Raw genomic sequence first — 27397 nt, 5'->3', positions numbered from 1 at the left:
TCCTTTAGTTGGCCCGTCACAATTAAACATTTCTCCCGTCCGCGAAAAATTATTCCACTCAATAGATTTTTATTTAAATACCATGACCATTTTACCTCAGCTGTAAAAATTCACCCCTTAGTCACTTGGTCTCATTAAATAAATAAGAGTCAGCTAAGTGACTTGTGACATTTATTTATTTTTCCTTAACCGCAATAAGAGTTCCCATGAGTTCGAGACGCTCTAGTAAGATAGCGCTGGCAGTCAATTTATTACGTCTCTTAAGACGTCAGTGATTAATCCAGTGAGTGAGCGACCACCCAGAGGGCAGTAACTTAAGGACTTAACACTTGCCTTTAATTCAATGGGTTAAATCTTTTAAATCTGATGCCAATTGTTGATTGGTTATTTTATTTAATCAATTAATTAATTAGTAAATACGTTTATTTATTTAATTTTTGTTGTGGATTTTAAAGAAGGGGCATAATGGAGAGTGGAGAGTTGGGAATATAGATACGGTCTTTGTCGCTTAGAAGATTTCACAAAGGGCCCAATCATTCAGCTTGGCCCCGAGAACGTGTAATGAATGGCCGGCATTTACATACCAAGATGGCGAGTGGTATCTTATTACAAACGATAGCTGAGGCTCTGGGATGGAAGGAATGGCGAGGGGTGGGTTCGCAGAATTAACAACGCACGACGATTCCGTTGCGTTTAGTCTTGAGTACCGTAGCCTTATTCTGGTTATTCTATAAGTCGTATCGTATCGGGTCCCAGGATTAACAATGAACACCAAGGTGGTCGCGTAGACTCGCCATTTAAGACATGATTAACATCCGTTAATAAGATTAATGCTCTATGATGACGTTGAAAACCTTATGATCATTTTTTTGGTTATTAGTTATTTAAAGTTGCTGTAAGATGGGCGGCAACATTATTTTTAAGTCATTGGTGTCGCTGTAAGATGGACGTAACATGTGTAAAAATTCACAATTATTTTGCGTAACGAAAATAAAACTAATTGAGATTTTTAGTTACTATATTATGCCGTAAGATGGAAGGAAGAAATTTTAAACGGCTTCAAAAGCTACAGCTAAATTTTTGAAAAAATATCGAAATTAATGAGAACGATTGAGTTATTGCTGTAAGATGGATTCTAAAATATGAACGATTCCTAATTTTTTGTAAGAAAAATAGAAGTAATTGAATTTTTTTAATTATTAATTTTTGCCGTAAGATGGAAGGTTAATTAAATTATCCCTGTAAGATGGATTTCCCCATATAGACAAATTCCCGGTTTTTTGGCAGAAAAAGTGAGATTTTTAGTTCCTAAACTTTGCCGTAAGATGGAAGCAAAAATTCCTAATTTTTTGTAAGAAAAATGCAAACAACTAAATTTTTTGAAATTATTATTTTTTGCCGTAAGATGGAAGTTTAATTAAATTATCGCTGTAAGATGGATTTCCCCATATCGACAAATTCCCGGTTTTTTGTAAGAAAAATTAAATTAATTGAGATTTTTAGTTCCTAAATTTTGCCGTAAGATGGAAGCAAAAATTCCCGATTTTTTGTAAGAAAAATACTAGTAATTGAATTTTTCCAAATTATTATTCTTTGCCGTAAGATGGAAGGTCAATTAAATTATCGCCGTAAGATGGATTTCCCTATTTAGACACATTCCCGGTTCTTGTGAGAAAAAATTCAATTAATTGAGATTTTTAGTTCCTAAATTTTGCCGTAAGATGGAAGCAAAAATTCCCAATTTTTTGTAAGAAAACTACTAGTAATTGAATTTTTTCAAATTATCATTTTTGCCGTAAGATGGAAGTTTAATTAAATCATCGCCGTAAGATGGATTTCCCTATATAGGCGGATTCCCGTTTTGTTTGAGAAAAATTTAATTAATAATTAATTGAGATTTTTAGTTCCTAATTTTGCCGTAAGATGGAAGCAAAAATTCCCAATTTTTTGTAAGAAAACTACTAGTAATTGAATTTTTTCAAATTATCATTTTTGCCGTAAGATGGAAGTTTAATTAAATCATCGCCGTAAGATGGATTTCCCTATATAGGCGGATTCCCGTTTTGTTTGAGAAAAATTTAATTAATAATTAATTGAGATTTTTAGTTCCTAATTTTGCCGTAAGATGGAAGCAAAACCTCGCCTGCTTCAAAAGCTACCGCTAAATTATCGAAAAATATTGAAATTACTATAAAAACTTAAATAATTGCTGTAAGATGGATTCTAAAATTCGTAAAAAATCAAAAACTCATGTGTTAAAAAAAAATTTGCATACAAAATTATATTGCTTGCCGTAAGATGAATCTAAATCTAAATATTGACATTCACAAAATATTTATTTATTTTAATAATAAATGCGAAATTAATAAAACTTTTTTTATGCCAACAAATATTTAATAAAAATAAAAAATATCGCCATATGTCGTATGAAGTAATAACCTCAGTAGTTACTCATGCGCATAAATACACACACAAGCTCGTGATATATAACTGTGTACATATTGGATGTGCATATTTATACATATATATATTTATATAAATTTTATAGCTCGGAGGTAAACATTAAAACCCTTACCACCTCATACTGCTCATCATCATAATCCGCAATCGCACTTGCACAGCCTCTTCCTTCTATATATATATATATACATATATATGTACATACATAAAATATAATACTTACTTGCACTATCACGGTAACAGCTGCTACGCGAGTTCTACACTATCATTGAATCTTGCGGTTTCACGCGAATAAGGATTCAGGAATAAATCAACTCGAGGATCAATCCCTCGTGCCTTTTAGCAAAAAAGTTTTAAACTCCCAACAAAAAATATAAAACCATAAAAAAAGTTTGAGTAAAAATAAATTTAAGATGGAATTGAACAGGTCGTTGTTAAAAAAAAATCATAAAACCTACGCTACTAATTAACACGACTGATGTGTCTTAAATAGTTGTCCGCGTGACAGAAACAGGTTAAAAGACATGGACATGATACATTTATCCTGATAGAAAGGTGTCATTGACGTAGCAGGGAGCAATAAAAAATGTTATCGATTGGTGGTCCTGACAGCATAAAAAATGTGCGTGTTCGTCGCGGCTATCTTCAAAAGTATGTATAGAGACTGAAACTGAGGAAGAGGCTGACTAACCAGCCCTCTACTGAAAGCACTCGAGTGTATCCACGTCGAGCAGAACCCATTGAAATCAGTCTGATGTTATAGTACTGGCCTACATGTGCACTTTTATCCTCTCTTATGTACTTAGCAGACAAAATAAGATATATTGAGGTGATACAAGACTCTACAAGGTTCGTTAAGGTTGACCGATCGTGTCTCATCCTAACTATGTATCACCAAGAAGCGTAAATTAATATGCTATACATGATCATGCTCTACAGACGCCGATAATCAAGGATACTCGGAATGCCAGGACGCTGCTGGTGCTGTTGCTGATGGACTAAAATAATAAGACCGGAAAATAAGAGGGTGTAATCTTAGATGACGTGTAACTGAGCTCGAAAGAAACCCGATTTTAAGACAAGCGAAAATAACACACTTTCGAAAAGAGAATTGGGCGCCATTATTTTAATTATTTGGGAGATGTAAAAATTTGTGGGGGGAGGGGGATAATTTCGGGTGAATGATTTTCAATTCTGGTTCTGGGTCTAAAAGGCTGTGGAAAATCTTTAGAAAATTTATGGAAAGTCTGTGAAAAGTCAGTGGAACGGCTGTGGAAAGTCTATGAAAAGTCTACGGAAAAGCCCGTGGAAAGTCTGTGAAAAGTCAGTGGAAAGTCTATGAAAAGTCTGCGAAATTTCAAGGAAGAGTCTATGGAAAATTTATGGAAAGTCTGTGACTAGTCGATCAAAAGTCTATGAAAAGTCTGTAAAAAATCGATGAAAAGTCTACGGAAAATCGATGGAAAGTCAATGGAAAGTCTGTGGAAAGTCTATGAAAAGACTGTAAAAAATCATTGAAAAGTCTATGGAAAATCGATGGAAAGTCAATGGAAAGTCTGTGGAAAGTCTATGAAAAGTCTGTAAAAAATCAATGAAAAGTTAATGGAAAGTCTGTGGAAAGTCGATGAAAAGTCTGTAAAAAATCAATGAAAAGTCTACGGAAAATCGATGGAAAGTCAATGGAAAGTCTATGAAAAGTCTGTAAAAAATCAAAGGAAAGACTGTGGAAAGTCTATGAAAAGTCTGTAAAAAATCAATGAAAAGTCTACGGAAAATCGATGGAAAGTCAATGGAAAGTCTATGAAAAGTCTGTAAAAAATCATTGAAGTCTATGGAAAATCGATGGAAAGTCAAGGGAAAGTCTGTGGAAAGTCTATGAAAAGCCTTTAAAAAATCAATGAAAAGTCTATGGAAATTCGATGGAAAGTCTACAGAATTTCTCAATATTCTGATGGAATTGGACCCAAATTCCGACACTTTTGGACTTTTTCAGGCCCCAACTCTCATCGAGCCAAAGAAGATCCCAAATAAATTTCTTATCATAATTAAATTAGTCGTTCCCATAAAAAAATTTTTAGCTGTCCAGAAAACTATAACTTGCGTGTAAAAAAATCCCAACCCATATTAATAAAATAAAAAATTTTTCGTTATAAAGTAAGAGTTCGAATTTACGTCACGTGCAAGATAAAATTGATTGCCAGCAACGTGTGCTCAGTAAGATTTTATTTAACGTAACCTCAGCGAATCGATAATTAGCGTGTCAATTAGTGGTAATACGGCATATAATTACTTGTATCATAAGCGTACATGCACAAATCGAATCTCGGAAGGTTATTTTATTATTTTTATTTATACCCGATCTTGCCTCCTAATTTTTTTAATTTTTTTACAATTGTCTGCTGATGACGCCCATGGATTTTCGAACCTGTCCAGCCACTCGTCGTGTGCACGCCCGTGGATTAATTGAATCCTCGCTCTTCTTTTTATACTCATTCATACGAGTATTATATTATTACCTATTCTATAATTTTATTTTTATTTTTCATAAATTTTTTTACATGAAAACCCCAATTCTACTGTACCCAAGTTTACTTTGCAACCTTATTTGCAGTTAATAATAATTATTACGCCATTTTAACTTGGACTGTACTCTCTTGTAAACTTTTTGCGAGCAATTCCTAGCAATATATTTAAATAAATGGTGACATATATTAGTTTTAACGAACTCGGAAGACATTTTTTTCTGCTATAGATATTTATGGGTGAGTATCATTTGTTTCCCAATGTTACGAAGAACAATGGGCGCTTATATCTAACCAATATCCACATGTGTGTGTGTGTGTGTGTGTGTGTAAGAATAAAAAAAGGTAAAAGTGAAATCGAATTCAAAGGAGCCAAATATGCGTATGAAAGAAAGACTAAAAAAGCTACCGTGCGTTGGGATCGTGTCGTAATTTCAATTTCAAATTAACCAATTCTCGAGTGTGTCGCGCGCCAATTCAATCCGCTCGAGAATTCTCTTTCATAAATATACATATCGGCAGCAAGTAAACCCTACGAGCCAGAAAAAAAAATTCGTGTTTCAAATTCAACTCAGTATTTTGATCGAGTAAATGTTGCATCAAAAATCTAAGGACATAACAGCCCGGGAAAAATTTTTTTTGGTAACTGGAGTTTTTATTTTGACGTTTAAAAATTAGAAAAACAAATTTTGATTTTTTGTCTTTGTGGCTTCCGGTGTCTATTCCGGGAACTATGAAAGCCAAAAAAATTCAAAATATGAATTCATTTATTATTTAAATCCATTGAGTTAAAATTAAAAAATTTTTTTTCAAAATTTTTAAAAAGTCTTAGAATGGAAAAAAATTTTGACGCCCTGATGATAACGGAAACCATAAAGACAAAATTTTCAAAATTTGAATTTCGATATTTTCCCGCCCAAGCACTAAAATATTCTTACAAAATTCAAAAAAAGAAAATTATCCAAAACTTATATATAAATAAACCCTTTCAGAAAAAGTCATATATTTTCCAAAATAAATATTTGTAGGCGGAGTCAAAAATCTAAAAGAATTGTTTGGAGTGAATTTTGACAACCAGCTGACAATCTCGTTAACGAAAACTCGTCAACTCTGGCTACTGTTCTTTCATAAAATCATTACAGGGTTGAGTTGTCTATTCTGTCATTATTCTGAAATGGGAAAGGGTTCGTCCGGTCCAGGGATCTATCTAATGGGATTAGCCAGCAGGAAAAATATTTACGAGCCATTATATGCCGATCGGTAAATAATGGATTGAGTTTTCGGTCTAGTGTTGTGTTTACAATCTCTCCCTTCGGTACTTGGGGTCTCAGAGGATCCCTTACACTTGCGATAGACTCAACCCTTTTACTGAAAGCTCGTAAATTAAAAATTTAATTTTGGAGTAAATATTTAATCCAGACCGAGATCCGAGATCCCAAGCTCCGGGTCGCGTAATCTTGACTACACGAGCATCTATTGGTCAATAAAAGTGAAGAATAAGAAGTAAAAATACTCAATCTGCGGTTCAATTTGATGTTTTAAATTATTGATAGAATGTAAGTTTAAGTGAATCGGAAAAAAATGATACGAGTTCCAATCTAACCAGCACTCAATTATCGTCTGTGGTCGGAATCTTTACTTTTTGCGGTCGCATTGGAATCCGGCTGTAAAAACTAAAAAAACTTGAATTTTTTACGCGGAATCGATTTTTGAATATTTAGATTTTTATGGATTTTTTTTCTCAAGATTTCTAATGAAAATGTGAGGCAGCCTCCCAGGGCAAGTAGACCACAGAGTGGTTTTTTAAACTGGAAATCACCGTGAAGGGAAACCGGATGAGAAAAGTGTAGCCGAGGATGCTAATGCCCCCCGAAGGGCCTACCGCAACGACTGATTCACGTTCCAAGGACAAGCAGAACATTTTCAATGGACTACCGCTTTACTTATGCATTGGTACACCTTCGCTTTAATGTCTAACGTCCCCTGGGTAAAAACATGACGTGCAATATCGTTTGGGTGCAAGTAAAAAGACAACGACAAGGTATCCAGGGAGCGGTTGTCATATTCTGGCCACTAGTCGTGTATTTATGGCCAGAAAACGTTAGGAGGTCCGTAAACATTGACTTTTTTTTATGCCGCGCATGAAAAAAAAAAAAACGTAACTTTAAATATTTTGTGTTTTTGATTTTCTACAAGAGATTGTTTTTTGCTGAGTTACGACTTGAGGCGCAATTTCACTTTTCAAGGCAACTTCTCATATTGTGGGGTTACTTGGTATTTTTTATTTAAGACTACGGTCCAGTTGACGGATTTATGTAGAGCTGTGGTCATTGATCACGAAATTCGAGAGGAAAAATCTTAAATCTGACCGTGGATAATTTTTTTGATTTCAATGACCGCATCTGCTTTTTTGTTGAATTTTTGAATTCACCATTTTTAATGCAGCTTTTTTTGTAAAAGGTTTATGTGTGTAGGTGTATGTGGATTCATGCTGGATTGATGTTTGCTGTACACTTGAAATAAGCGTTCCAAAAGGTGCGCGGAAATCGAGTCAATAGTGATCGAAAAACCGTGACGGTCCCGCACATCGTTACGGCTCTTTCAATTCTATAACCGAATCAAATCGACCAACGGTTTTCCACCTGGAAATAATTCTATAACAAGATCTTGTTAAAGAATTTTATAACATATATATATAAAGGCGTTATTTTCGGAAAACGAATTTGTCCATTTTTGGATACATGCGTTTTTAGCGATTCTGCTTCAGAAAAATGTAGGTTTTATTTTTTTCTAGTTCGAAAATCATGTCAAAAAAGAGACGTGATCAAAATTTTTAAAGAAATTTGAAGAAAAACATTTTTTTTCGTATCAAATATCAAAAATTAATTATTTCCATTTTTGCAGCAGATTAGAGTTTCTTTTTTTTCACGTTCTTTGATACATTTCTCATTGTGTGTAAAATTTACAAAAAACTACGCAGCAAGATTATTCATTAAACTTATGAATGACAGAATTTAACTTTCGGTATCAAAATTTCGAAAAATGAATACATGCATTCATTGCGATTCTGCTTCAGAAAAACGTAGGTTTTATTTTTTTCTAGTTTGAAAATCATGTAAAAAAAGACACCTGATCAAAATTTTTAAAGAAATTTGAAGAAAAACATTTTTTTTCGTATCAAATATCAAAAATTAATTATTTACATTTTTGCAGCAGATTAAAGGTTTTTTTTTTTTATGTTTTTTGATACATTTTCTATAGTGCGTAAAATCTACAAGAAACTACGCTGCAAAAGTATTAATTAAACTTATAAATGACAGAATTTAATTTTTGGTAGCAAAATTTCGAAAAATCAATACATGCATTTATTGCGATTCTGCTTCCGAAAAATGTAGGTTTTATTTTTTTCTAGTTCGAAAATCATGTAAAAAAAGACACGTGATCAAAATTTTTAAAGACATTTGAAGAAAAACATTTTTTTCCGTATCAAATATCAAAAATGCATTATTTCCATTTTTGCAGCAGATTAGAGGTTATTTTTTTTATGTTCTCTGATACATTTTCTATAGTGTATAAAATTTGCAAAAAACTACACTGCAAAATTATTAATTAAACTTATGAATGACAGAATTTAATTTTCGGTATCAAAATTTCGAAAAATGAATACATGCAATTATTGCGATTCTGCTTCAGAAAAATGTAGGTTTTATTTTTTTCTAGTTCGAAAATCATGTCAAAAAAGACACGTGATCAAAATTTTTAAAGAAATTTGAAGAAAAACAATTTTTTTCGTATCAATTATCAAAATTTCATTATTCACATTTTTGCAGCAGATTAGAATTTCTTATTTTTATGTTCTCTGATACATTTCCGATAGTGTGCAAAATTTAGAAGAAACTACGCAGTAAAATTATTAATTAAGCTTATGAATAACAGAATTTGATTTTCGGTAGAAAAATTTCGAAAAATGAATACATGCATTTATTGCGATTCTGCTTCAGAAAAATGTAGGTTTTATTTTTTTCTAGTTTGAAAATCATGTCAAAAAAGACACCTGATCAAAATTTTTAAAAAAATTTGAAGAAAAACATTTTGTTTCGTATCAAATATCAAAATTTCATTATTTCCATTTTTGCAGCAGATTAGAGGTTCTTTTTTTTACGTTTTTTGATACATTTTCTATAGTGCGTAAAATTTGCAAAAAACTACACTGCAAAATTATTAATTAAACTTATGAATGACAGAATTTATTTTTCGGTAGCAAAATTTCGAGAATTTTTCCTGTCGAAAAGGAGATTTTTGAATGGAATCAAGTAGTCGTCATATTTATTGTAATTCAAAGTAAATTCTATGAAAAATCAAAGTAAAAAAAAAAAATTTCAAGTATCAGAAGTCGGTTGTAAATTTAAATTCGAAAACTTGCTAATTTATTTATGGAAAAAAATCCCAAGATGTCTTTGACGTTACTTAGAAGCAGCTGTTGTAATTCCAACGAAGGTACACATTGTACAATGTATAATGGAGAACGTGGAGGAGTCTGTGGGCGGAGATGCCCGCAAAAGCCGCATCGGTCTCCGTGAAATCGACAATTCGATGCGGCGACAGCGTTTTCAGTGTTAACTTTTTCGAGTTTATTTTTTTTCACAGCTCGCGCGTCGCCGTGACATACGACAGCCTTTTAAGTAGCGTTTAAATTTTTCACCCACACACTTAACCTCCGTAGCTATTTTTTCACCCCACGCTTTACTTCTCAAATTAACAGAAAATTAATTCCCCAAATAAATTCAGATAAAATTCATTTAAATTTAATAAATTTTTGAGTTGATTTGAGCTCCGCCTTTTCGCGCTGGCCTTCATAATAAAACACCCAGTGCCAGAAAATTTTATTTTTAAATTCGGCCTTTGTTAACTTCAACACAAAGTCCGGTCGTGTTTTTCCATCAATTCAAACTTGAATTTAATTTTCTATCCACTATATACACATACGAGCTCTGTTCTCTAGATAAAGGACCTCAGCTCCTCCTCCGTAACTCGTAATCCCGAACAATATTGTTAACTATACTCTGGAAGTTTCCGTAACTTTTATGTCAAAAAAAAAAAATTCAATCTAAAAAAAAAAAATTAACAAATCCGGAAAATTTCTATGGAAAAAATTTGAATTATCATATACAGGATAATTATGGTGATAAAAATTTTTTTAGTCGTTACCATGCAAAGTATATCTATATATATATATATATATATATATGTACCATTAAATATAATAAATAAAAAAACGTAATTTTTAATGCGGGTTTTATTGAATATGTGCAGTAGCTTTTTACACCTGCTACTAAAAAAAAACCGTTAGAGAAATAATAAAAAAGATTAAAATATCTGGGATTAAATCAAAGTGTTGAGTATTGAAAATTTTTTCTCAACATTTTTTTTTTCAAGTGCCGACAAAATGTACAAAGGCCACTCCTTTAAAGGAAAACTTTTTAACTCACCGCCTTTTTAAGGCTACTGCGGGTTACAGCTCTACACTTTTCTGCTTCATGTTATATATATATAGATATATTAAACGGTATTTTATGTATACTAAAATTATACCCACTAATTGACGTCACAAAAAATATTTACTCGATTTTTGTACTAATTTTTACTTTTAGTGTTAAATTTTTTTTTTACCCTATAATTAGTGTAAAAAAAAATAGAGATTTTTATATATATGTATAAATATATATATACAAAAGTAAAAATTCTCAAAACATTTTCGATTAAAAAATTAAAAATTTCTAACCTCAATATTTTGAAAAATTTTATTATGACTTTTACTAAAAGAAAAATTTTTTCTTTGTCAAAATTTAAGAATTTTTGGTCAAATTCACATGTTTTGTAGACAGAAAAAAATAAATATATTTTTTATTGTGTATGAAACTAATGTGAACGCAGATTAAAAACGTGAGGTGACGAAGTCATTTTGAAAGCTTCGTTTTGTGAAATGGCGGGAATAAAAGACGTAGATATTGAGGGCAATAAAATAGAATTAATAAGGAAAGGAAGAGGATAAAAAAATTGTTGGAGGTAATGATGAACTCGGGGTCATTTCTCGACCCGTCACGTACTGAGAAATAAAAGAGTAAAGGTCTCATGAGGCTTGTAAGTTATGATGAGTGTAAAAAATAACGGCCTGATGCTGATTGAGATGTATAATAGTATACAATTGTCATAGATAAATTATTGTCATTATTTTATAATTTTTAAAAATAATTTTGTAATAAGATTTCAAAATTTATGGTTACAATTTTTTTTTACTCATAATTATAGATAATTAATAATTAGAATATCAAATTTTTTTAATTCAAATATTAATTTTTTTCTGCATTAAAAAAAAAAAAAAAAAAAAAAAAAAATTGAGCAAAATGGGAAACGATAAAAAAAATTTCTAGCTGTCATATTTAACCCTTTTTATTAAAATTTTATTGTCTTCAAATGTTAGTACTAATTATTTTTTAATTATGTAATAAAAAAAAGAAAAGTAGGAAAAATGAAAAAAAAAAACAATTTCATTGTTGCGGCAAGAGGGCACGTGGCAAAAAACCAGAGCACGTGTTCTACCATTAGCTGTCCATAAAAAAATAAAAAAACGCTCTAATATTACAAAAAACTAGAGTAGCCAGACCATTAACAAATGATAAAAAAATAATGCGGCTTAAAAAATTCTCCGCCGTTCATCTATTTTCTATTTTCTCCTCATTTTTTTTTTATCCTCCACAAAACCTTGATGGCAAACTTGCCTGCAATATATATATAAATCTAAATGTTTCAGCGAAAAAAACAACATTTTTATTTGGGGTATTTGGGTGACCGTAATAACACAAAAAGTGTACCGACGACAACAAAAAGTTTTTTAAAAATTTTTATGGCACGAAATTTTTTTTTAAAACGCATGCCTAAAATTTAGACCAGACTATTTTACACAATAGTTTTTATGGTCTTGTAAAAATGTTTCCGTAGCAATTTTTTTTTTATTTTTACAAGACTAGATTTTATAATTCAGGAAAAATTTTACCGTTAGTGTGAATAATATTTCGGCGACCTGTTTTTGTGTAATTATTACTCTGGTTTATTGTACTTACCTTTGTGTAAATATTTTAACAGTTCAGGTCACGAAAAATAAGTCCGCAAGGTCAGGAAAAATTTTTCATTTTTTAGAAATTTGTTATAATAGAATTATTTATTTTTATATTAAAAATAGTTATATATTTATATCAGATAAATTAGCAGGAGTAAATTTTCTGAACGAGTTTCCGGTCGTATGAAAAAACAATATATGGTTAAAATATATAAAATCATATATGTTTGCAACAAAAAAATATATGATATATTATATTGTATATTATAAAAAATCATATAGAGATTTTGGCCGATTCAATATAAAATTATATACAGTAGTAAATATATGTATTCCATATATGTCTTATATGTTTTTTATATTAAGCTATATATACATTTACATTTACCTTATAATATATTGTATTGATATATTTCCTTTTATATTCAAAAAATATAAAATTTTTATATGAAATGAAATATATGGTAGCATATAATTTATATTATATATGGCATCATATATTTTCTTTGTTATATTTACGCATATATTTTATTCGGTGTATGTAAATGTATATGGTTATATATATTCGCATCAAATTAACTAATTTTGAAAATTTTAACTGCAATTTAAAAAGTATATTAAAATTTAGATCTGATTTAATTGGAGTTGGTCATACGAATAAGAAACTTTTTTTTTCTATTCACAATATAAATATATGTTTTTATATATGGTCAGAATATATTTTTCGTATATGATAGAAATATATATTTTTATGTATGATAAAAATATAGCTTTCGTATATGACAAGAATATATATTTTCATATATGATAAAAATATATTAATTGTATATGATTGACATATATATGTTATATATGCTAAACATATACGGACTCATATATGATGAATATTATATTTTTTAATATAAAAAAAAAATATCAGAAAATTTAGCTAAATTGGCCACATATATTGTCTGATATTTATAATATTCTTTTACATATATTTTGACCATATATATATGACGTCATACGAATACGAAATTTTTTTTTTCCATACGCAATATAAATATATGTTTTTATATACGATCAGAATATATTTTCGTATATGATAGAAATATATATTTTTATGTATGATAAAAATATAGTTTTCGTATATGACAAGAATATATACTTTCATATATGATAAAAATATATTTTTTGTATATGATTGACATATATTTTATATATGCTAAACATATAAGGACTCATATATGATGAATATTATATTTTTTAATATAAAAAAAAATATATCAGAAAATATAGTTAAATTGGCCACATATATTGTCTTATATTTATAATATTCTTTTACATATATTTTGACCATATATATATGACGTCATACGAATACGAAATTTTTTTTTTCCATACGCAATATAAATATATGTTTTTATATATGATCAGAATATATTTTTCGTATATGATAGAAATATATATTTTTATGTATGATAAAAATATAGCTTTCGTATATGACAAGAATATATATTTTCATATATGATAAAAATATATTTTTTGTATATGATTGACATATATTTTATATATGCTAAACATATACGGGCTCGTATATGATGAATATTATATTTTTTAATATAAAAAAAATATATCAGAAAATTTAGTTCAATTGGCCACATATCTTGTCTGATATTTATAATATTCTTTTACATATATTTTGACCATATATATATGACGTACGAATACGAAACTTTTTTTTTCCATACATAATATAAATATATGTTTTTATATATGATCAGAATATATTTTTCGAATATGATAGAAATATATATTTTTATGTATGATAAAAATATAGTTTTCGTATATGACAAGAATATATACTTTCATATATGATAAAAATATATTTTTTGTATATGATTGACATATATTTTATATATGCTAAACATATAAGGACTCATATATGATGAATATTATATTTTTTAATATAAAAAAAAATATATCAGAAAATATAGTTAAATTGGCCACATATATTGTCTTATATTTATAATATTCTTTTACATATATTTTGACCATATATATATGACGTCATACGAATACGAAATTTTTTTTTTCCATACGCAATATAAATATATGTTTTTATATATGATCAGAATATATTTTTCGTATATGATAGAAATATATATTTTTATGTATGATAAAAATATAGCTTTCGTATATGACAAGAATATATATTTTCATATATGATAAAAATATATTTTTTGTATATGATTGACATATATTTTATATATGCTAAACATATACGGGCTCGTATATGATGAATATTATATTTTTTAATATAAAAAAAATATATCAGAAAATTTAGTTCAATTGGCCACATATCTTGTCTGATATTTATAATATTCTTTTACATATATTTTGACCATATATATATGACGTACGAATACGAAACTTTTTTTTTCCATACATAATATAAATATATGTTTTTATATATGATCAGAATATATTTTTCGAATATGATAGAAATATTTATTTTTATGTATGATAAAAATATAGTTTTCGTATATGACAAGAATATATATTTTCATATATGATAAAAATATATTTTTTGTATATGATTGACATATATTTTATATATGCTAAACATATACGGGCTCGTATATGATGAATATTATATTTTTTAATATAAAAAAAATATATCAGAAAATTTAGTTCAATTGGCCACATATCTTGTCTGATATTTATAATATTCTTTTACATATATTTTGACCATATATATATGACGTACGAATACGAAACTTTTTTTTTCCATACATAATATAAATATATGTTTTTATATATGATCAGAATATATTTTTCGAATATGATAGAAATATTTATTTTTATGTATGATAAAAATATAGTTTTTGTATATGACAAGAATATATATTTAATACTTTTTTTTATCTAAATCCTTTCTAAGGACTTACCCTTTGAGTAAAAAAAAAATTTATAACATTATATATCATAATAAAAATTTTGAAAAAATCTTCAAGGACTCAGTACTCGAATTTATTTTTTTTTACCCTTTTATTTTTTATTTTTCAAGGAAATAAATTTTTTTTACCCTTTTATACTTTTTTTCACAAATAAATAAATTTTTTTTACCCTTTTAAATTTTTTTTACAAAGAAATAAATTTTTTTTTACCCTTTTATAATTTTTTTCTAAAAATCTGAGTAAAAGAAAGTAATAAAAAAAAAAAGAATAATTTTTATGATGGGCAATAATAATTTCTAACCCTTAACTCTTAAACCTTTACCGGAAGAGTTAGAAAATTTATTGCAGTCAATTTAAATTTATAAAGGAAAGGATTTTTTTCCTTGAGAAAGGAAAGGATTTAAAAGTACACGGGTCAAGTCGGCTAAATACCCAACGCCGTTAAATATTTTATTTTAAAAACACGAATAAAAAAACAAACTCTTTACCTCAGTTACAGTTATAAAAGTTTGTCCCTGTACCAATAGAAGTTGGAGCTGTCGTTTGAAGGGTTACACTCATATTCGAGTGTGTCCTTATCCCGAAAGGCTTCTGCTCCATTCCGTCCTGTCCAAGTCGTAAACTCATAAACTTTTTCCAAACTAACTATTTTTATTTTTATGCTTTTTCTTTCTCCTTCTTTACAACTTACTCGCTATGTTTGTTAAACTTTAATTCCAACGGCCCTCTAGGGTTTCACTCCCACATTTTTTCAATGGACATCCCCCATGTTAGTGACTGTGACGTAGTTACAGCCTTCGTACTTGAACTTTTCAGACTGGAGCAAAAAAAAATTTTAACTCTTAATTTAAAAAAAAGTACAAAAAATAAGGGGTGGGGGAAGGGGTAATTTCTGTGGCCTAAAATGTGCCCACAAAAAATTGAAGGGTTAAATAGACCCCTAGATTTTTTTAAAAACTGACCTGAGGTCGCGTGACCAAAGAGAGGTAATTTGGAGCAGACTAATTTTTTTTATAAAAAATTTGAAAATTTTGTCTGAATAATTTAATTAAAATTTCATAATTGCTGTTAATTATTTTTTTAATTGATTGGAATTTTTTTATCTATTGGTTCATTTTTCCTCACCTAACCCAGTTATGAGAAATTTCTTAAAAAAAAATTTAAATAATGAGATCTAGAGTCATGTAGATCTCATTTGATTTAAAATTTTTTTTTTTCGCGCCAAAATTTTTTACTGGAGATTAGACCGGGGTAAAATAGACACGTATATAAAAAATTTTATTTTAGTAGCAGCAGTAACTTTAATTTATTTTTTCAAAAAAATAAAAATTTTAATCTAAAAAAAAAAATTTTGAGTTTGTAGTTGAGGTTACTGTGGAAAAGTAAATTTCTAAGATATATATCTAATATATTAGGGCAAGTTAAACCGAAAACAAATTTCTGAAAGGATAAACTACAAAAGACTTGACATGAGACTTCAAAAGAAAAGAGATGACGTGAAAGTGTAACAAGTTTGTCATCCAAAATTACTTTAGGCTTTGACCAGCTTAAAAGTGTTGAGTCCATTGAATTTACAGGAGGTTTCTATGTAACCTTGGTGATAAAATCCCTCCGTTTATTAGTTTATGGAACTGGAGCACACGCCGGGACATTGTCCCTCATTATTCAGTGCGACATTTCTCTTTGGTTATTTGTGCAACACTACGTAATTTTAGGTCGGGTTAAAAATCTACCCTTGCACAAAATATATTGCAGTCATTTGTTAATTTTTCTCTCGAGTCTTCTGTCGAGAATATTTAAATTACGACTTCTAGTTGTAAATTTGCTCCCTTTTATTTTTCAATGCCCCAAATTTCTACCTGCTCGCCTGTAGAAAAATAACATATATGCTCAAAATATATGATAAATATCAGAAAATATATGTGGCCAATTTAACTATATTTTTTTTTATATTAAAAAATATAATATTCATCATATATGTCCGTATATGTTTAGCATATATAAAATATATATGTCAATTATATACAAAAAATATATTTTAATCATATATGAAAATTATTTTTCTATACAAAATTAATAAGGCATTTAATTATATACATATATATTAGACTGGGCCAAAAAAATCGACTATTTTTTTTTTAACGATACTGTGGAAATATTATTTGGGATGACAAAAAAAAATTATTGTGAAAATTTGAGCCCTTAATTTTGATATTAAGAGGTGTATCATCGCAATTTTAATTTTTTTTAAATGAGCGCGTTTTTGTCTCATAACTCTCAAACCATCGAGATAAACGAAATCGACTAAGATACATTTTTTGAAGGAAATTTAATGCTCTACAAAAAAGATCTGATTAAAATTTTTCGTCAGATGAACCGTTTCCTTATAATCATGCTTTGAACATTGGTATGATTTTAAAATTTGATTGTTCAACTTTGGAATTTTGTAATTCATGTAAAAATAAGTTTCCGGAAAAAAACAATGAATATTCTTGAAGGAAATTGAATGCTCTACAAAAAAAGTCTCTTAAAAATTTTTCGCTAAATTCACTCCTTCAAAAGTTATTCAAGGTTGAAGTTATGTAAAACGACTTCAATAATCTTGAATAACTTTTGAAGGAGTGAATTTAGCGAAAATTGTTAAGAGACTTTTTTTGTAGAGCATTCAATTTCCTTCAAAAATATTCATTGTCTTTTTCCGGAAACTTATTTTTACATGAATTACAAAATTCCAAAGTTGAACAATCAAATTTTAAAATCATACCAATGTTCAAAGCATGATTATAAGGAAACGGTTCATCTGACGAAAAATTTCAATCAGATCTTTTTTGTAGAGCATAAAATTTCCTTCAAACAATGTATCTAAGTCGATTTCGTTTATCTCGATGGTTTGAGAGTTATGAGACAAAAACCCGTTCATTTAAAAAAAATCGAAAATTGCGATGATACACCTCTTAATATCAAAATTAAGGGCTCAAATTTTCACAATAATTTTTTTTTGTCATCCCAAATAATATTTACACAGTATCGTTAAAAAAAAAAAATAGTCGATTTTTTTGGCCCAGTCTAATATATATATATATATATTTTGTTAATTAAATAATCGAAAAAAAATTTTTGTGGGTAAAATAAAAATATGAGACTATTAAAAGGTAAAAGGTAAAATGTACTAAGTCACTGTCACAGCACAACAAGAGACAAGACACTTTGTATCGAGCCTGAGTCATCTGTACGATATACAATATACATACTACACTATGCAATCGTACATTTAATTTTGAATATGCTTCTTGACGTTTTGTTAGCGGCCACACACGCTCCTGAGACCTCACACATGATACTTTTACTACAATTACTATTATCATTTTTTTTTGCCTCAACCTTTTCAATGTTTCCCATTCATGTAAAAAAACATTTTTTTCATATATTTATATAAATATAAAATAATAATTACACGGAAAGAAAATTATGGGAAGTATTGCTATGCATTATGGGAATGGTTCCCATAATGGTATAGGAATGGTACCTATACTACTATAGGAATGGTTCCCATATATTATGGGAACCATCCCCATAATATTATGGGAACCATTCCCATATCATTATGGGAACCATTCCCATATCATTATGGGAACCATTCCCATAATGGTATGGGAATCATTCCCATACTATTATGGGAATGGTTCCCATATTGGTATAGGAACTATTCCTATAATATTATGGGAACTATTCCCATAATGTTATGGGAACCATCCCTATAATATCATAAAAATTTCTGTTTGCACAATAGTGTAGAAATTTCCCAAAATTTGAATTTTCTTGAATGTTTTGTGCTGACAAAAAATTCTTGTTAAAAATTTTAATGTTTTTTTGCCAAATACGATTTTTTTTTTCAATGTTTGAATTTTTGTTTTTATGTTTAATAATATTTCTGTGTATTGTAGAAGTGATTATCACACTTCTTTAAAATAATTTTTTCATGATAATATGGGAACCATTCCCATAATATTATAGGAATGGTTCCCATAATAGTATGGGAACTATTCCCATAATATTATGGGAATGATTCCCATAATGGTATAGGAACCATTCCAATTCCATTATGGGAATCATTCCCATAATATTATGGGAATAGTTCCCATACTATTATAGGAACCATTCCCATAATATTATGGGAATGGTTCCTATAATTTATGGGAATGGTTCCTATAAATTATAGGAACCATTCCCATAAATTATAGGAATGATTCCCATAATATTATAGAAAGTATTCCTATAAATTATAGGAACCATTCCTATAATTATAGGAATCATTCCTATAGTGTTATGGGTATCATTCCCATAATTATAGGAACTATTCCTATAATTATGGGAAACATTCCTATAATTATAGGAACCGCTCCCATAATTTATGGTCGTAATTCCTATGATGGTATAGGAAAAAATTTCACAAAATTATGGGAACCGCTGCCATAATTTTCTTTCCGTGTAGTGTTAAAAAAAAACCTGGGACAAAATCGCCATGGACAAAAAATTTGGGACAAATCTTGGGTGGTCCATATTACCCCCTCATGACAATATGACCCTGAAGTTGAAAAAAAAAAATTGAGACCATTTTACCCCTGGCTTTTTACGTGAGAAAAAAATTTCATGAATAAGTAACGCGGGAATTTTTATTTCAAAGAGAATTTGAAATAAAAAAATGACCTGTGACCTGAAGAGTTAATTAGTTGTCTATCCGAAGAATTAAAAGCGCCAGAGTTTAGTAGAGTCGGCGACCTCTCGTGCATCGTGAGTTATTTTAAGAGTAAATTAGTGGCTTTTGTTAGAGTACGCAGTGCAGCCGGAACAAAATGAGTCATTTTTATTTTAACGTCTTGTGTATGTCTCGAGTCATCGGTACTTTTAATACCGACTGTCGCACAAACCGTCATCATAAAAAATGAACACAGTTCCCACACTAAGCGTGACCTTTTTTTACCGAATTTTAAATACAGAAATTAAATAATTCCTCTTGTTAATATTTCAGACAATTTTTTCTGCTGAAAATTTCATGAGATTTTTAGTAATTCCCTGAAATTATTTTTTACTATCCATTGAATTTAATAAAAAAATTTTTACTCATTTTTTATTTTTATTTTAAAACCCCGCGGATTCCGCGAGTTCCATTCTTTTGATTGAAAAATTTTTTTATCCCATTAGAAATTTTTCGAGGCCTTTTTTTCGGTCTCAGAGTATAATTTTATGGCGAAAATATTTTTTTTACGATTATTTTTACCAGAAAGTCATTTACGTCAACGCAAAAACAAAAAATAAAATTATTGCTTGTAAGTTTATTTTTTTTTAATGAAAAAAAAAAAAAAAAATTCACAGGATCTTCATCTCGGTCTGTAAAAAAATTTTATGAAGATAAATTTTTTGGTGAAGATTATTTTAAGTAGAGAGTTATTCAAGTCGATGAAGGGCCAAAAGGAACATTTTTTATGCCTAAGTTCTATACTCTCTTTACAAAGAATAGCAATAAATATAATTAATATTAAATTTCAATATTTATTTATGAATTTTCGTATAGCATAGTTATAATTTCGTCACGGTAGCGGTTGTTTTTACAAAATTGGCAGTTCGGGAGCTGCCGAAAACAAGCGAGCGCATGGATTAATAATTAAATTGCTGGTATATATATTTATATTATAGCTCCGCAAGCTGTAGGTCCGTCACAAAAGGACGTGTATAGGATATAATAGATGAGAAGAAAGTGAAATGGACGACAGAGGACGTAATAGACCTGATTCGATTCACCCAACGGCGTTGAGTGGACCCGCGGTTATAAATATCAATTATACACTTGGTAATTCCACGTATTAGCATAATTCGTTGGACCAGAAAAAATATATATATTTATGGTGACCACCCAGATCGCATGAATTTTTTCTGTCTTATATATACATATATTTTTTTACTAATTAATTGATTTTAATTTTATATTTTCTGGAACGTTAAATTTTATCTGCTTTTAAGTATAAGTTACTGCGGCTGTATATATATGTTATATTTTATTACTTCACCTTTCACCGTAAGAAAATAAAGTTTCCGTTAAAGTGAACCATTTTTTTTTATTTAATTAAAAAAATTTCTTTTTTGCCTTAACCGGGTTTCGAACCCTGGCCCTGCGAGTTCTGTCTGTCAACTAATGACCCAAAGCCTAAGGACGGCTTCCATTTAAAAATTTTTTTTTGAGGTTATGACCTTTTAGGTGATAGATCCATAGATAAACTACAATAATAATAATAATTATGATGTATAAAAAATTTTTTTCCTGATGTACAATAAGCAGGATCTCGAACTTTGATTTTTAACCCTTCCGTTAGATGATTCATATCTATACATGTATATACAACGTGAATGCAATCAAAAAAATCTCACGTATGTTTCACACGATGATGTATCATAAACATGAAAACTGTCATGTCGATCCTTATTTTTTAAATAACATATCTATGGGAAAATCCATACTCAGATTTATAATAACCGTCAATTGATAATAAAAATCTTATAATAATGAGCACATGTGGCATTTTTTTTTTGTACACTGAAAAAAATAATCGGTAGCCTCTACTGATTATTTTTTGGTAACAGCTACCGATTTTAATCGGTAATGGCTACCAAAATAATCGGTAGCTGTTGTCGATTGAAATCGTGTGTGTGTGTGTGTGTGTATACGTAACTGATACCAAAAAAATCGGGAATAGCTACCGATTATTTTGCTAACAGCTATCGATTGATTCAGTAGCCGCTACCGATTAAAATCTGTAGCCACTACCGATTAAAATCTGTAGCAGCTACCGAAGAAAACTCGGTAACTGCTACCGAAATTATCGGTAGCTGTTACCGAAAAAATCGGTAGCAGCTACCGATTATTTTTCAGAAGCGGTTATCGATTAATTCGGTAGCTATTCTCGATTTTTTTGGTATCAGTTACGTACACACACACACACACACACACACACGATTTCAATCGCTAACAGCTACCGATAAAAATCTGTAGCCGCTACCGATTGAAATCTGTAACAGCTACTGAAGAAAAATCGGTAGCAGCTACTGATTTTTTTTTCAGTGTATTCCTCAAAAAAAAAAATCAATTTAAATCATAGTATAAAAATTACTCCCAATACTAGACGCGCCCGCGACTCTGAAGTACGCGGTTCGAATCCCGCCGACGGTTCTAAAATTTTTTTTCTACAAAATTTTTTTCTGCTATTTTCGGTACCCGACATTTGAGCAAAAACCATTTGAATGATTTTTCTATGGTACTAATTAGCAATTTAACGACTGATTTTATTAAAATTTTTTTTTTAATGTCAATTAGAGTCCGTAACATAAGAATATAAAAAATCTGAACAAACATTCACTTGATATATTAAACTTCTCGAGGTAGAATTCAAAGCGTGACGCCCTTGTCTTGTCTTCAAAAAAATAAAACTCTGGTTGTGCAAATTATCATATCGCTATCACACACCCAGTGTGCAAGTGTATAATAGCTAGACTAACTATTAACACCAGCTCAAAAATAAACCAACCGAAACCCTCGTCTTCGGCTCTATTCTCGTTAACTTTTTACTCCATTTTTTTTCCTCCTCATTTTATTTCTCATGCAAATTTTTTTTTTCCAAATCATTTATTAAAATATGTAATTTACATATATTTTACTGCAGCCCAAACATCGAAATACAAAAAAAATTTTTGGTAAAAAATAAATCCAACTTTTCTGGGTTGGGACAAAAGTAAATACAGGGCCGGGGTAAGTTAGTCAGCCCGCTAATTTGAATACCAAATAATATTTTAAAGTGAAATAAAAATAATATTTTTCTACACCTGTATTATTTTGACTGCTTATATAAATATTTTTTTTTCATGCCCGCAGTATATCGATTCAAAAAAAAAAAAATAAAAGACTAGACTGGTGATAAATTTTTATGTTCCAGCATCTTGTAAACAGGATGAAAATTAGCATAAAGCGTACATATATAAATCGATAACTCGTTATTTTTTTCTTAACATGCTGATATAGAAGCTGCTAGATGACTATTTAATCGGGTGCTATTATTTTCACTCGGACATATCGCACATAAATATGTACATATATTTACGTGTAAATAATGTTTTTATGGTTTTGAGAGCTTTACGACTGTTTTATGAGACACTTAAATATACTGCAGGTTCGAAATTACCCACTACTATTTCGAAAATAATAAACTAAACAATTGTTTATAAAAATATAAAAATATCCTACAAAATTTTAATTACCCACACAAAAAAAAAGAATCGGCCCATTACTGGGTCGTGAATGGCTGCCAATTTTCAAGCATCGGCTGACGATCGGCTAAATATCGGATGATAACGGCAGTTGCAAGCATTGGCAAATCGTGGCAATCAATCATCAGCCAAAGCTTAATTTATCTCAATTATTTAATAACGACTATACTAAATAAAAATGAATTCGCGTTTCTACGCGTTGATATGAACCTCTGACATGGTGAATAAAATTGAAATGTAAGATTTGTTCTTTAATCAAATTTGAAATGATTTATATATATAATGATATATATGATTACCCTGATTAAACAACTGAATTCGACCGAATTAAAAATTTTAATTCTTTTATATTTTGTCGAATTCTTCTAAACAGAATTCAACTGAATTGAAAATTTGAATTTGAATTAAACAGAATAAAACCGATTTAAAAATTTCAAATTCGTTTTAATTCAGTTTAATTCGGATTCAGAACCGGAAATTGGAGAATTATTTTCGAATTAAACAGAATTAAACCGAATAGAATTATTTAAATTCGTTTTAATTTGGACAAATTCTGGTTTTCCTGCCGAATTAGACAGAGTTCATTTTTAAGTTAGGTACCGAATTAACAGAATTTATCTGAATTAAATAGAATTAAAAATTTAATTCTGTTTAATTCGATCGAATTCAGTTGTTTAATCAGGGTAGGTTTCCACTATATTTAAATGGTGTATTAACGTACGATGGATGATGTGGCTCAATAAGTTTTTCTCGTAATTATATCAAATTAAAGGAAATTTTATGTAGAATCGAGTAAAATAATGAAATATCGGATTGATAAGAGTTGGGATCGAACCCCAGCTCTCGACAGTGCGACTCTCGTGTACAAGTACATAAAGTTCCCGACCTGAAAGATATAAACATATATATAAGTTGAGAAAATAAATAACGGACAGAGAATCAGCTGATATAGAGCAAGTAGCGCTTGCGCAAAGAGCACTCGATCAAACCGTTGGCCAACAAACGGCTGTTTATTGTGCGCCATTTTTATAAGCAAAAAGACGTCTGCCAATGATTCGCCATGCACGGGCCAGTATAGTTAGCCATTTATTGGCCAATCATTGCAAACCAGGCATCGGCCGATCTATGCAAAAATTTCGAAGCTGGGCGACTTTGTTTGAGTTTCACACTTCGCATAATTTCAAATTTCAAATTTCTCGAGCTCTAAAAATCCCACCCCTGTCATCAAATTCGATTCTAAAATGCCCATAAATTTTTTTTTTTTTTAACGTCTGAGTCAAGAAAAATATTAAAATTTTCTTCAAGTATCGAGTTGCAGTAATTTATTAATTAATTCCTTCTGTCTCAGTAATTTTTTTTTTTACAAAAGAATGTCTGTAGATCGTCAGTAATTTACGCCCACGCGACCACGTGCGTTCTTGTAATCATCTAGAGGTTTTTACACCTCGGAATGTGTGGGTCTGAGCTCTTTTCTACAACGACATATAAATATATATATACATATATATGCATACGTATATTTATTGTGTAAAAAAAATCATTAAAGTGGTGTCCCCCCTGCAGAGAAGACTACACTCGTGTCTAATCGTCGTGTCGATGGCAAACCGGCCATGGGAATCCTCAAGTACGAGCGTATACACGACTTGGGCTGCTATTGGATACACGACCCAAGCAATAGCCAAGCTCTGATAATTATAAAGGTACTTACACACTCAAACAATACTTTTACATCTACGCCTACGCTAAATAACATTTTTAAATAAAATACTCTTAAATAAAGTGATGACAAATTTTAAATACCTGAGAGCCCGCGGCAAAATGGGGGACACTTATGTGAGAACAAATTTTTTTAAGCCTTCGAGTTATTAATTTTTAATTACAAACTCTCTCTATATATATAGGGGAGGGTGGGGCAGAGCGGCCCCCCTAAGCCAATTATTATTTTTTGTGGCTTTCAACCATAAGATCACTTTACTTTTGTCCTATTTCGAACCAATTTATGGAAATTTTGCCGAAATTCTGAAAAAAAAAATTTTTTTTTGTGGGGCAGAGCAGCCCCCTTTCAAAAAGTGATAAAAAATTTTTTTTTTCGTTTTTTTTTTTTTTAAATTGTTTTCATCATTAAGAATGTATTTCTTTCTCTTGACAACTATTTTTGGTTTTATATTACTCGAAGAAAATTTTTTAAAGTGTAATAAATCGTTCACTCTCGATTACCTTAATTACTAATTGTTATTTAATGAAAAAAAAAATCAATTCTATAGTTTTACTTTATTTCAAAAATTTATCAACTAAAAGAAAAAATTTTATTTTTATAAACTTTTAGTGACCAAATTTGCCTCTTACATCGAGAAACGGCCGAAAAATATGAAAAAATAATTTTTTCGGAAGTTTCGGCTGGTCCATTTTGCCCCAGGTGTCATGCGTAGGGCTAGAAATGTGTAATTATAATTATTTTTTTTTTATTTGACGATAAAAATACGAAAAAATCACTTTTTCAAAATTTTGGGCTTGTCCATTTTGCCCCAAATGTCATGCGTAGGGGTAAAAATGCGCAAACATATCGGATTTATAGTAATTAGTCGAAAAAAAAAAAATTTTTTTTTTGGTCAAAATTTCAGGGGGGCCGCTCTGCCCCACCCTCCCCTATATTAATTACTAATTTATAAACAAATATTAATATTTATATTTACGGAGGGAAAATTAGGGCGGGTAAAATTTTTTTCCAAGTGGCCGAGTCCCGATTTCTGGACGGAAAATTTATTTTAAATGAAATTATTACTCCAACAATTCAGGTAATTACTTACAGTATGTACTGTAGAACAATTCGAGCACTCGACAGCTGCAGTACAAACTAATAAAAGTTACTCAGTACTTTTAAATCCCTAGGTAAACAAACAGCTATTGAGCCAGGTATGAAAATATTTTAGTATTGTCCGAAATATAAACCCGGCAATAAAATAAATAAAAATAACCGATGGTCGTGTGACCTAGCATATATCTGGCTGTCCTCGGCTCGTGTCATTTTCCCGCATGCCAGCTCTGCCTTTAAAAAAAAAAGCTGGGGAAAATGAGCCGGTCGAGGGTTCAAGCCCGGGACTCAGCGCTAGGCAAAGACGACTATTCTGCGGGTTTAAAAATTTCATCTGGCGCATGCGCTAATTTTTATCATTTGTTTTCTCGTAAGAGGAAAGAACGGCTTTCTTCCCTCTGAACATGACAGGAATTTAAACTTTCGGCGCAGGTATTCTGAAAAATAATAGATCGATAATAAGCGCCCTCGGTGCTTTCGCATTTTTGGTCTGCAATAGAAATAAGTAGCCTTATTATTTGGTACAAAAAAATCGTTAACTGCGATAACTACTTATATATAATTATTTTATATTTTTGATATCATGGTATAGGGGAGCCTGGGGCACGAAGGCCCCCCCCAAAAATTAGGTAAAGAATTTTTTTTTTATCTTCCAAGTTATGACCTCTATAATGTTTTAATTATATTTTAGGTCAATATGTGATATGTGGGGCAAAATGGACCACCCGAAAAAAAAAATTTACGAAAAAATGAGTTTTTTTTTATTTTCCGTCAAGTTCATTTTTTCGTTATAATTTTTTTTTTTAGTGGTCCATTTTACCCGACATATCACAAATTAGTCTAAAATATGATAAAAACATTGTAAAGGTCATAATTCGACGAAAAATGAAAAAAGAATTTTTTTTCGATTTTTTGAAAAATTTCGACAGATTCTTCCGAAATAAACAGAAAATAAATGAATTTGATGGTCAAAAGCCACAAAAAGAAAAACCCGGCTTAAGAGAGCCTTTGTGCCCCAGGCTCCCCTATATCTACTGATAAATTTTTCGCTTCCCTTATTAACTCAATTGCGAATTTATTCTTCAAGTTTATAATTTAAATAAAAAGCAGTCTTACAGTTTGTCGAAAACCGATAATATTGTTGGCAGTAAGCACGTAAATGTAATTATTTGATATTTATAATTACTTTAAATATCTACCACAAGGTCGTCACGTGTCAATATATAGATATTAC

General features: G+C 29.8%; 1 long non-coding RNA gene across 1 annotated transcript; it reads right to left on the bottom strand.

The window, feature by feature from the left end:
• Positions 1 to 15526: 15526 nt before the first annotated feature.
• On the bottom strand, positions 15527 to 27382 carry LOC130674582 (uncharacterized). The gene is made up of 3 exons (XR_008991076.1): positions 27350 to 27382; positions 15730 to 15855; positions 15527 to 15644 (listed from the first exon to the last, which is right to left on the bottom strand). It is a non-coding gene; the product is annotated as an uncharacterized LOC130674582 (long non-coding RNA).
• Positions 27383 to 27397: the final 15 nt, after the last annotated feature.

The sequence above is a fragment of the Microplitis mediator genome, chromosome 9, assembly GCF_029852145.1.
Source record: "Microplitis mediator isolate UGA2020A chromosome 9, iyMicMedi2.1, whole genome shotgun sequence".
Taxonomy (NCBI): domain Eukaryota; kingdom Metazoa; phylum Arthropoda; class Insecta; order Hymenoptera; family Braconidae; genus Microplitis; species Microplitis mediator.
The sequence above is the reverse complement of the archived record's forward strand: the minus strand, read 5'-3'. Positions and strand labels throughout refer to the sequence as shown.